The sequence below is a fragment of the Heptranchias perlo genome, chromosome 33 (assembly GCF_035084215.1).
Source record: "Heptranchias perlo isolate sHepPer1 chromosome 33, sHepPer1.hap1, whole genome shotgun sequence".
Taxonomy (NCBI): Eukaryota; Metazoa; Chordata; class Chondrichthyes; order Hexanchiformes; family Hexanchidae; genus Heptranchias; species Heptranchias perlo.
Genome location: NC_090357.1, coordinates 18,325,173 through 18,338,269, shown reverse-complemented (window position 1 = coordinate 18,338,269; position 13,097 = coordinate 18,325,173).

Sequence of the window (13,097 nt, the reverse complement as noted above, 5' to 3'; positions counted from 1 at the left end):
TTTAAAAACATTCAATAAAATAATTGGATTAGAGCAGGTGAAATTTCCCTTTCGCCCTCGAAGGGTATTCAAGAAAAACCCTAGGGTAGTAGACATCAATCTGTGTAAGGAAGTGATTGCAAGGACTTGGGCCATGTATATCATCATTTAACAGTAATGACTGCCTCACTCAAGGAATAAATATAGCATTGTGTTCAATGATTTGCCACAAAAGAGAGCGAAAGAGTGAAAGGATAAAAAAAAGCTAAATGTGCTCTTTATTACAGCTACAAGTCTGGAAATTGGTGTGAATAAGATTATAGTACAAACACTTAAATCATTTATATCAAATTCCTCTCTTCACTATTTTGACAGAGGTGTTAATCTATTTAAATAAGCAGATTAATATATTTGTTAAAAAAGCAGAAGAGGAACTTAATCATTCCTACAATAACGTCACTCACATTAGTTTCCAGTCTATAGATTCCACAGGACAAAAAAATCTCTAATCTTCTGTAACAGAAACATACATCTGTGTTTGGTTGATTTTATACTGTTACTTTATGTACTTTAATATTTTACAGATAGTGACTGACTGCTGACTATCTCAGGCATGTTGGGGTAGGTCATGGACTCTGATCCCACAAGTGTTGATGATGGTACATTGTGTTTATAGCATTAGAGAGAAATATTATCAGCAGACTATGACCAAAATACTTGTGAAAGCCAGAAAAGGTGTGGAAAATGTGAAGAATCCGTGTGTTCTGCCTCAGCTAAAGAACAACTGTTCTGAGACATAATGTTATAACAAATCCAGGCAGAGTGCAATGAATTGGGAAAAAAAAACCTGTAGTTAAATAAGACCAAGACCTCCTATGCATTGTTACCCAAGAAAGATCAGTAACTGCCTCTCTGATGTCCCTTGTCCACAACCACCCTGGACAGGTCAGTATCTCCCCTCCTTCGTTGTGTTCTGTATGGTCCCACCCTGAACAGGTCATTGTCTGCACACCCTATATGTTGTATACAGTACCACCCTGGACAGGTCAGTGTCTACATACCCGGTGTGTTGGGTACAGTACCACTCTGGACAGGTCAGTGTCTGCACACCCTATATGTTGTATACAGCACCACTCTGGACAGGTCAGTGTCTGCATACCTGGTGTGTTCTGTACAACAGCACCCTAGCCAGATGAATATCTGCCTCTGCCCTGCATGCTACATATACTACCATTCAGGTCAGGGTAGCATTTTTCTCCTGTTCTATAAGTTGAATATTGACACCATTTGCTTCAGCAGCACTTCCACATTCAGAGCTCCTCACTTATCTCACTAAGCAGCAATCACGCAATCTTTCCAATAAAATCATTTTCTTTTTCAAAGAAATTTAGCTTTTTTTTAAGAATTGTGCCTTCTATTCCCTACAATCTGTGGATGTTCCAGCACTGAAGAGCTATACGAGTCCCTAGAACATTTTAGATTATGGTCTGGGCTCTGAAAAGAGCCTGTATGTTCTGTCCAGGGTGGGACTGTACAGAACATACAAGGTATGCAGTCACTGACCTGGCCAGGATAGGACTGTACAGAACATATAGGGTATGCAGACACTGACCTGGCCAGGGTGGGACTGTACAGAACATACAAGGTATGCAGACACTGATCTGGCCAGGATGGGACTATACAGAACATACAAGGTATGCAGACACTGACCTGACCAGGGTAGGACTGTACAGAACATATAGGGTATGCAGACACTGACCTGTCCAGGGTAGGACTATACAGAACATACAAGGTATGCGGACACTGACCTGTCCAGGGTGGGACTATACAGAACATACAAGGTATGCGGACACTGACCTGGCCAGGGTAGGACTGTACAGAACACATTGGGTATGCAGTCACTGACCTGTCCAGGGTGGGACTGAACAGAACATACAAGGTATGCAGACACTGACCTGTCCAGGGTGGGACTTTACATAATATACAGGGTATGCAGACCTTGACCTGTCCAGGGTGGGACTGCACAGAACATATAGGGCATGCATATGCGCTAGTTCAAATAACAATTTGCGCACAGCAAGGTCCCACAAACAGCAATGAGATGCTCGACCAGGGTGGGAATGTACAGAACATACAAGGTATGCAGACATGACCTATCCAGGGTGACACTGTACAGAACATACAAGGTATGCAGACACTGACCTGTCCAGGGTGGGATAGTACAGAATATACAGGGTATGTAGACAGTGACCTGTCCAGGGTGGGACTGTACAGAACACACCGGGCATGCAGACACTGACCTGTCCAGGGTGGGATAGTACAGAATATACAGGGCATGCAGACACTGACCTGTCCAGGGTGGGATAGTACAGAATATACAGGGCATGCAGACACTGACCTGTCCAGGGTGGGATAGTACAGAATATACAGGGCATGCAGACACTGACCTGTCCAGGGTGGGACAGTACAGAATATACAGGGTATGTAGACACTGACCTGTCCAGGGTGGGACAGTACAGTTTTGGCTTAGCATCCATTTTTATCCGATTATGCATCTGTAAAGTGCTTTTTCACTATGTTAAAGCCACAAGTTATAGTTGTTGTTGATCGCTTTTGCCTCAGCTTCTGTCCTGGCCTTTGCTGTGGAAAGTATAGCTGGGATTGAGAGAAAAGATCCAAAAGTGGATTACACTGTCAGGTTACCATGGAGCCTATTTAGTTAAAATCAGGATGTTGTCACCCTTTATAACCAAACCGTATCTATAATCGATGTGTTAGAAAGATGTTGATTTCATACTTAGACATTTACTTTGTGCTTAAACCATAACAGTTCTCTTCCTTTCTCTTCATCTTTTCACTTTTGTAATGATGAATTCTTGACATTATTAGATGGTAAAAGAATGAACCATCCAAAACATTAAAAAGAGGGAAAGGTTCAAAGAACAAATAAACTTGAGCTGCAATTCTGGCCTAAATGTGCTCTTTATTATGGTTATAAATCACAAAGCCATTCGTGGTAAAGCCACTTTACTTTGAGTTGACTGGTGCTGGTATTAGCTTAACATGCTGATCCGATTTAGTGAAAAAAATGACTGAGGCAGATTCCTTTCCTAGAAATTCGATGCACTGATAATGAAATCAACAGCTAACAAATGCACCAGGCTGGTGCAGAGGACAGAACAAGTGAGAGACTCTTCAAAGTCAACTTAAAGTTAACCATTACGCAAAGAATCTATAAACTAATAAACGCTAGGTCGAAAAAAGAATCTTGTGTTTGGCCAGCTCTTATAGTTGGACAGACAGAGGCATTTACAAAAATGTCGAAAAGAATCTCTTCTCCTCTCAATCCCATCTTTATTTTCCATAGCAAAGGCCAGGACAGAAGCTGAGGCAGAAGCTATCAATGGCAATATTAACTTAAGGCCTTGACACAGAAAAAATGTCTCAAAGCACTTTACAGATGCATAATTAGGTAAATATGGATGCTAAACCAAAGAAGGTGATATTAGGAGGGGTAACCAAAAGCTTCGTCAGAGAGGGGGGTGATAAGGAGAGGTAAGTGGAGAGGCGGAGAGGTTTAGGGAGGGAATTCCATGGTGCAGGCCTAGACGGCTGAAGGCACAGCCAGCAAAGATGGGTCAAAGGAAAGGGTCCGTGCCCAAGAGGAAAAAGTTAGAGGAACGGAGGCTTCTGGGGAAGTTGCAGGGCTGGATGAGGTTACAGAGATAGTGAAGGGCAAAGCCATAAGAGGATTTAAACACGAGGATGAGAATTTTAAATTCAGGGTTACATCAGCTGATAGGATAAGGCAGGAGCGGAGGTGGGCAATGTTACAGAGGTGGAAGTAGACGGTCTTTGTGATGGAGCAGCTATCAGGTCGGAAGCTCTGCTCGGAGCCAAAAAGGATGCCAAGGTTGTGAATTCGCTGGTTCAACCTGAGACAGTGGCTGGGGAGTGGGATGGAATTGGTGGCAAGGGGATGGAATTTGTGCAGGGCCAGTGATGATGGCTTCGTCTTCCCAATGTTTAAGCAAAAGAAATTGCGGCTCCTTCAAGACTGGATTATAGACAAGCACTCTGACAACACAGAGATAGTGGAGAGGCCAAAGAGGACAGGAGGACAGTGAAACAGCAGTCAAATTCATTCCACTATCAGGTCACAGAAGATCTGAGGGGGAAGATTTGCTCGATTCATTCTTTGTAGAAAAATGAATTTAATAATCCTGTCTGGTTTGGGAATGGGTACGATACGACCTGAGATACCAGGACCGCTAGCTACAGACCAATTTTTGCAAATCCTGCGGATAATTTTTGGCATCCATTAGCAGCAAAAGCCACATTGGGACATAATTTACACAGAGTGCTCCAATGTGGCTAAAATGACAATATGACAAATTTATGTGCAACTACAATTCTGCTACAGTCAACGGCAGCAAACAAAAAAGGACAGACTACTATTTCATATATTACTTTACATCTGCATTGAAATAACATGAAGTGAAGCCGGATTTTTCTGTTCTACACACGTTGCCTGTACATCGTGGCATAAACATACATAATACATAGAAAAGTGTGCAATGCATACAATGGTCCTGAAATTCCATGGCGGTTCTCTTGGTCTCCCATCAGAGTTCTGGCAGGAAAACAGGAGAATCCCCACAGAATTTCAGAGAAATACAGAGCTAATCCATGTGTAAGACAGCTCCTCGAAATTCATTCCAAAAAGTCTATGACCCTCATATAAGCGGAGAGCTGATAGAGCAATTAATTACTTAGCCACAAGTAGTATTTGAGGGTTAGAGAATTACATTTTTTAAGGGAAAAGTAGATTTGAAGGAGAGGAAGATACAGGGCTATGGGGAATGAGCAGAGTGGTGAGATTTGTTTTGAATTGCTCTAGCAATGTGCCAGCACAGATACGATAGGCTGAATGGCCTCCTCAGTGTTGGAAACATCTATGATCCTGTGGCATAACACCAATATTTTCACCTTCACATCAGCTAGCATCCATAAATACATTTATCCACAGGGCTATTCCCATAATCCCATGCTCCCAACAGGGAGATGTGCTTGTAAGAGGACAAGGGTCAGAGAATTGGGGCTGACCTGCACATCTTTTGAGTGCAGCTTCCGTCCTTTCTCATTCTTCAGTGTTCTGAACAATATTTATCCCTCAACCAAAATCACTAAAAGGGATGACCTGATCGAGCATCTCATTGCTGTTTGTGGGACCTTGCTGTGCACAAATTGTTATTTGAACTAGCGCATTCTTATCAGCCGTTGCTCTGCTTCTCCAGCACTGTGTTATTTAAATACCAAATCGCCTCCATCAACCCCCCCAACGTCCCTCCCCGACTTCAGTCCTGGCTGCCACGGCTAATTTTCAATCTTCTCTCCCTGTTTTTCTCAGCTGGACTGTCACCAATTTTAATGCAGAAGTGGGCACCTGGACCAAAGTCGGGCATCAGGAGAGAGAGTTGGCCTTTTAATTGTCGCAGTGCTCAAGTGAAGCACGATGAGAGCTGGTAAGAATTCCCCAGAATGGTGCTGATGTGGGCTTATCTGTGGTAAGAGGAATTACTGTCCTAAGAGGAAAGGCCAGGAGGGGAAAATCTGAGACAGGATATCATCCTCATTGAAATCACGCCGATTGTATACCCCAAATAGGGATACAAATTTCGATGAAGGTCTATACAGTGAGGTATGCCGTGGCTCAATGGTAGCGTTCTCGCCTCTGAGTCAGAAGGTTGTGCTCAAGACTTGAGCACAAAATCCAGGCTGATATTCCCATTGCAGCTCTGAGGGAGTGCCGCACTGTCGGAGATGTCTGTCAGATGAGACGTCACCATGGCTCCATCTTCCCTCTCAGGTGGATGTAAAAGATTCCGTGGCACTATTTCGGAGAAGAGCAGAGGAGTTCTCCCCGGTGTCCTGGCCAATATTTATCCCTCAAGCAACATCACTAAAACAGATAATTTGGTCATCATCCCATTGCTGTTTGTGGGAGCTTGCTGAGGGCAAATTGGCTGCCGCATTTCCTACATTACAACAGTGAATACACTTCAAAAGTACTGCATTCAATGTAAAGCACTTTGGAACATCCTGAGGTAGTGAAAGGCGCAATATAAATGCAAGTCTTTCAAGTCTTAAAAAGATTGCAGATGCCAAAAATCTGAAATTAGTGGGAACACGTAATAGGTCAATCTGTTTCTGAAAGGCAAAAGGGAGGTTAGCATTTCATCTGAAAGGTTACGCAAGAAATGTTAACCTACCTTTTTTCGAGATGCAGATTGGCCTGCTACACTATTCCAGTATTTTCTGGGGTTTTTTAGCATTGAATTATGGAATAATTTTGTTCCACACTTCAGTAGGACTGACGCAGTACTATTTGAAAATAGCCTTAAGCACCCAAAGGCTGTTATAGAAGAGCTAAATATTAAAGATTTGATGAATGTATAATGATACCAGGCCCATTTTTATTGAAAAATACGACTGCATAACTGAACTTGTTAAATGATGCTTCACATAGTATTCAATCATTGCAATATGCTCGTGGATGTCGCAGCTTATGGAACTGTATCATTTTGCTAAAGATAAACTACCAAGTACTGGACTTGTGTAAATAAATTACAATGCTGCAGTGTGACTGCAGGTTTCATAACTTGTATAAAATAACAGTGATTTAGGAAAAAAAGATGAACAAATGGAAGATAAGTTTCTATTTTTAACAACAATATAAAAAAGAGCTTCTCTCATGGTTCAATGGGCAACTGTACTGGAGAGGGGTAGGACTCAATCACATACACCCTGAAGGTCTCTGATTTCATCTCTGGTCTGTGCTGAGTTAGGGTGACTCTGGAATGAGGGAAAGAACAAAAAAAATACTAAAGACAGGAAATTCCTTGCAGCTGCACCCGCTCCACCGACGTTACTTCGCCAAAAGTGCAACGGAATCCCCGGCTTAGGTGCGTAAATGGACTTACCGCCAAACTTCGGAGTGAAGCAACTCCAAGGAATTTCCCAGCTAATGATTTCCAATCCTGATTGTTATCGAATGAACCTGCTGGGAGTGCATGTGTGGAGATTGCGAGAGGATAGAATTATGTTTGGTTGCAATGTCTTTCCCAGGTCCAAATAACCTACCGATACTCACTGATCAAGCTCTCCACATGCTGAATGCCAACTGGGTGAAGGAACCAGAGAGTTATCAGTGCCCAGGGAACTCTATCCCAACAAGAGCCACTGCTTGCAAAAGAAAAAGATTAAGGAGATAATCATGTGACTGGGCTGGGGCTTCTGTTGTGATGCGAGAAAGTTTTATGTGAACTCATCAGACCATAAGAAAGTAAGGGAACCAGAAGAGGCCCAGGAAATTTGGAAACTCATGGCTAAGAAGAGGAGCAGCACAGTTAGTCTGAGTAATGGGTCCTGGGCACTGCATCAAAGTCAAAAACCTGAGATTGAAATAACACAAAATACTTAGTGGCAGGATCTGTATCACAAGTTACTGGAGATACCTTGAAGCATTTTGTTAAAGAATTAACTGAAAGTAATGCATTCAAATGTTGACTGAATTTGACACTGGGACAAGTCATTGATGGAACTTGAAGTCTGCAGTGACCAATGGATGGCAGGTGCTGTGTGTATCATGTGCACAGTTTGAGGGATGTGACTCAGGGATTTGGAGTGACCCACCACCGAACTAGAGTTATGCCACTAGCAGGCAACAATACCTTATGAGGAGCAATGTTCATCTTCACCGTTTGGACTATAATCTAGTGGAGCACATTGCACAACTGTTGTAGAAACAGCCCTGATGTCAATGGGATGAAAATTGGGTGGGTCCTACAATGGGCAGGCAATCCTCTCCGCCAGATTGGTACCCAAGCAGTGAAGGCGAAAATCACCACCCATAAGTCTTAATCAGATTTTTTCTCCCTTTTGTGGAGTTGCTCCCAACATTTTTATCCCTAAGTTCTTAACCACTTTGCTGAGTATTCATAGGTATCAGAGCCCTACCCGAAGCACGAGAAACAAACAACACAGCCTATTATGTTTGTTGGATACATTTAATTTAGTTGGTGATATCACATGATTGTTGCATGCTGCTCATTGTGCCATTTTATCTGGAAGCTTATGGTAGCCATTTTGGAATTAGGCAGAAAACCACAGGAGCTTAAAGCTCGATGACTCTCCTGTAAAATAAACGTATGTACGGCAGTATTCTGCTTATGTTCAATTCATGTGATAGTAATTGAGAGATGTGCAGGCTGTGATGAAATCTTTCTTTTATCATAATTACATGACAGGACAATTCTCAGATACGAGTGAAAGTTTTTACGGAGCATCCTTAGAATATTTTTCATCTAGTAGGGAAGAGCTCTGAACTGAATTGCGCATTTTGTTTTTATATAGTAGGAGGCTTGGTGAGAGACAGAGGAGTGCAGTGCGAGTTGCCCCAATTCTTCATGGCCTAATGATGACCTGTGACCAAATCCTCTAGCTGTCCATTGGTGAGTATACTTTCTGCCAGTTCAACTATCTATAGATAATTGTAAACAATTTTACAACACCAAGTTATAGTCCAGCAATTTTATTTTAAATTCACAAGCTTTCGGAGGCTTCCTCCTTCGTCAGGTGAACGATGTGTAACTATCTATAGATAACTAGAGGTTTCTTGGTAAAGAAAAAACTTGCATTTATTTAATGCCTTTCACAACTCAGGACATCCCAAATGGCTTTACATTCAATAAAGTACTTTGAAATGTAGTCACGTGGCAGCTAATTTGTGCACAGCATGGTCCCACAAACAGAAATTAGATAATGACCAGATAATCTGTTTTTTTTGTGATGTTGCCTGAGGGATAAATATTGGCCAGGACACCCAGGAGAACTCCCCTGCTCTTCTTCTGATAGGATCTTTTACGTGCAACCGAGAGGGAAGATGGGGCCTCAATTAATGTCTCATCTGAAAGATGGCACCTCTGTCAGTGCAGCGCTCCCTCAGTACTGCACAGAAGCGTCAGCCTAGATTATGTGCTCAAGTTTCTGGAGTGGGACTTGAACCCACAACCTTCTGACCCAGAGGTGAGAGTGCTACATTGAGCCAAGGCTGGTAGGTATTGCTCTACAAGAGATGCATCAGAACCAAGCTGAACACCGCCACTGGTTACATAATATTTGAAAAAATGGGGAATTAAAAAGGCAAAAAAGTGTAAAAAAGCAAGAGATTTTTGACGTTTCATCACTCTTGCATGTGTCTTCAGGAGTGACAGAATCTACTGAGATAACCATTATATAATAACAAAACATAAGGCTTCTAAAAACAGCAGTAAGTGCAATAGATTGCAAACTAACAAAAGTCTCTAAGCCATTACCTAATTACAGCAACCAGAAATCAGCAAATTACCAAAAACCCTTAAGCTGTTGCCTAGGTTACATAAATTAGAGGCAGCCAGATGTCACCGCCTTTTCCAAATACTGTGTGTAGCTAATAGGACATAATCTGTTTTTGATGTCTCTCATGAATAAACTATTTTTTTCTAAACCAATGTAATTTTATACAAGTTATAAAAGCTGCAGCAATATCCCAGTATCTTAATGTATCCATCAAATCTCTGGTGATCTGGCAGGGAGGTATGCATTAATCTATGTTCCCTTACTATCCATTATACTGTGGCTGTGTGCCAAACTCAAACCCTTCAAATAAAAGTCTCATCCATACTGCTGAGTACGTATGATATACAGAAAGTTAGCTACCTGGAAGAGTTACTGCTTCCAAGTTTTCACACTGAATTTATTAACTTCTGCTACTGAGGCTGATTTTTGCCATTTGGATTCTTTGTACTGCAGCTGCAGGCTGAAAGGGTAGGATAAATATTGTGACATAAGTAAAAGAAGAAAGAACTTTCATTTATACAGTGCATTGTCATGTCGTCAAGACATCCCAAAGCTTTTCATATCATAGAAGTTACAACATGGAAACAGGCCCTTCGGCCCAACATGTCCATGTCGCCCAGTTTATACCACTAAGCTAGTCCCAATTGCCTGCACTTGGCCCATATCCCTCGATACCCATCTTCCCCATGTAACTGTCCAAATGCTTTTTAAAAGACAAAATTGTACCCGCCTCTACTACTGCCTCTGGCAGCTCGTTCCAGACACTCACCACCCTTTGAGTGAAAAAATTGCCCCTCTGGATCCTTTTGTATCTCTCCCCTCTCACCTTAAATCTGTGCCCCCTCGTTATAGACTCCCCTACCTTTGGGAAAAGATTTTGACTATCGACCTTATCTATGCCCCTCATTATTTTATAGACTTCTATAAGATCACCCCTTAACCTCCTACTCTCCAGGGAATAAAGTCCCAGTCTGTCTAACCTCTCCCTGTAAGTCAAACCATCAAGTCCCGGTAGCATCCTAGTAAATCTTTTCTGCACTCTTTCTAGTTTAATAATATCCTTTCTATAATAGGGTGACCAGAACTGTACACAGTACTCCAAGTGTGGCCTCACCAATGCCCTGTACAACTTCAACAAGACATCCCAACTCCTGCATTCAATGTTCTGACCAATGAAACCAAGCATGCTGAATGCCTTCTTCACCACCCTATCCACCTGTGACTCCACTTTCAAGGAGCTATGAATCTGTACTCCTAGATCTCTTTGTTCTATAACTCTCCCCAACGCCCTACCATTAACGGAGTAGGTCCTGGCCCGATTCGATCTACCAAAATGCATCACCTCACATTTATCTAAATTAAACTCCATCTGCCATTCATCGGCCCACTGGCCCAATTTATCAAGATCCCGTTGCAATCCTAGATAACCTTCTTCACTGTCCACAATGCCACCAATCTTGGTGTCATCTGCAAACTTACTAACCATGCCTCCTAAATTCTCATCCAAATCATTAATATAAATAACAAATAACAGCGGACCCAGCACCGATCCCTGAGGCACACCGCTGGACACAGGCATCCAGTTTGAAAAACAACCCTCGACAACCACCCTCTGTCTTCTGTCGTCAAGCCAATTTTGTATCCAATTGGCTACCTCACCTTGGATCCCATGAGATTTAACCTTATGTAACAACCTACCATGCGGTACCTTGTCAAATGCTTTGCTGAAGTCCATGTAGACCACGTCTACTGCACAGCCCTCATCTATCTTCTTGGTTACCCCTTCAAAAAACTCAATCAAATTCGTGAGACATGATTTTCCTCTCACAAAACCATGCTGACTGTTCCTAATTAGTCCCTGCCTCTCCAAATGCCTGTAGATTCTGTCCCTCAGAATACCCTCTAACAACTTACCCACTACAGATGTCAGGCTCACTGGTCTGTAGTTCCCAGGCTTTTCCCTGCCGCCCTTCTTAAACAAAGGCACAACATTTGCTACCCTCCAATCTTCAGGCACCTCACCTGTAGCGGTGGATGATTCAAATATCTCTGCTAGGGGACCCGCAATTTCCTCCCTAACCTCCCATAACGTCCTGGGATACATTTCATCAGGTCCCGGAGATTTATCTACCTTGATGCGCGTTAAGACTTCCAGCACCTCCCTCTCTGTAATATGTACACTCCTCAAGACATCACTATTTATTTCCCCAAGTTCCCTAACATCCATGCCTTTCTCAACCGTAAATACCGATGTGAAATATTCATTCAGGATCTCACCCATCTCTTGTGGTTCCGCACATAGATGACCTTGTTGATCCTTAAGAGGCCCTACTCTCTCCCTTGTTACCCTTTTGCCCTTTATGTATTTGTAGAAGCTCTTTGGATTCACCTTTGCCTGATCTGCCAAAGCAATCTCATATCCCCTTTTTGCCCTCCTGATTTCTCTCTTAACTCTACTCCGGCAATCTCTATACTCTTCAAGGGATCCACTTGATCCCAGCTGCCTATGCATGTCATATGCCTCCTTCTTATTTTTGACTAGTGCCTCAATCTCCCGAGTCATCCAAGGTTCCCTACTTCTACCAGCCTTGCCCTTCACTTTATAAGGAATGTGCTTACACTGAACCCTGGTTAACACACTTTTGAAAGCCTCCCACTTACCAGACGTCCCTTTGCCTGCCAACAGACTCTCCCAATCAACTTCTGAAAGTTCCTGTCTAATACCATCAAAATTGGCCTTTCCCCAATTTAAAATTTTAACTTTTGGGCCAGACCTATCCTTCTCCATAGCTATCTTAAAACTAATGGAATTATGATCACTGGTCCCAAAGTGATCCCTCACTAACACTTCTGTCACCTGCCCTTCCTTATTTCCCAAGAGGAGTTCAAGTTTTGCCCCCTCTCTAGTCGGGCCATCCACATACTGAATGAGAAATTCCTCCTGAATACACTCAACAAATTTCTCTCCATCCAAGCCCCTAATGCTATGGCTGTCCCAGTCAATGTTGGGAAAGTTAAAGTCCCCTACTATTACCACCCTATTTTTCTTGCAGCTGTCTGTAATCTCCTTACATATTTGCTCCTCAATTTCCCGTTGACTATTTGGGGGTCTGTAGTACAATCCTATCAAAGTGATCTCTCCCTTCTTATTTTTCAGTTCTACCCATATGGACTCAGTGGGCGAACCCTCGGATATATCCCCTCTCACTACTGCCGTGATGTTCTCCCTAATCAAGAACGCAACTCCCCCTCCTCTCTTACCTCCTGCTCTATCTTTCCTATAGCATCTGTACCCTGGAACATTGAGCTGCCAGTCCTGCCCCTCCCTTAGCCATGTTTCAGTTATAGCTATAACATCCCAGTCCCATGTACCCATCCATGCCCTGAGTTCATCTGCCTTGCCCATCAGACTTCTTGCATTGAAATAAATGCAGTTTAATCTAGTCTTCCCTTGGTCTTTGCCCTGCTTTCTCAGACCATCTGTCCGGTCATGTTCTGTACACTCTCCCTTACTGCCTTTTGTTTCTGTCACCACTTTATTTCCCACTGACTTCCTGCATCGGTTCCCATCCCCCTGCCACATTAGTTTAAACCCTCCCCAACAGCACTAGCAAACACTCCCCCTAGGACATTGGTTCCAGTCCTGCCCAGATGCAGACCGTCCAATTTGTACTGGTCCCACCTCCCCCAGAACCGGTTCCAATGGCCCAGGAATTTGA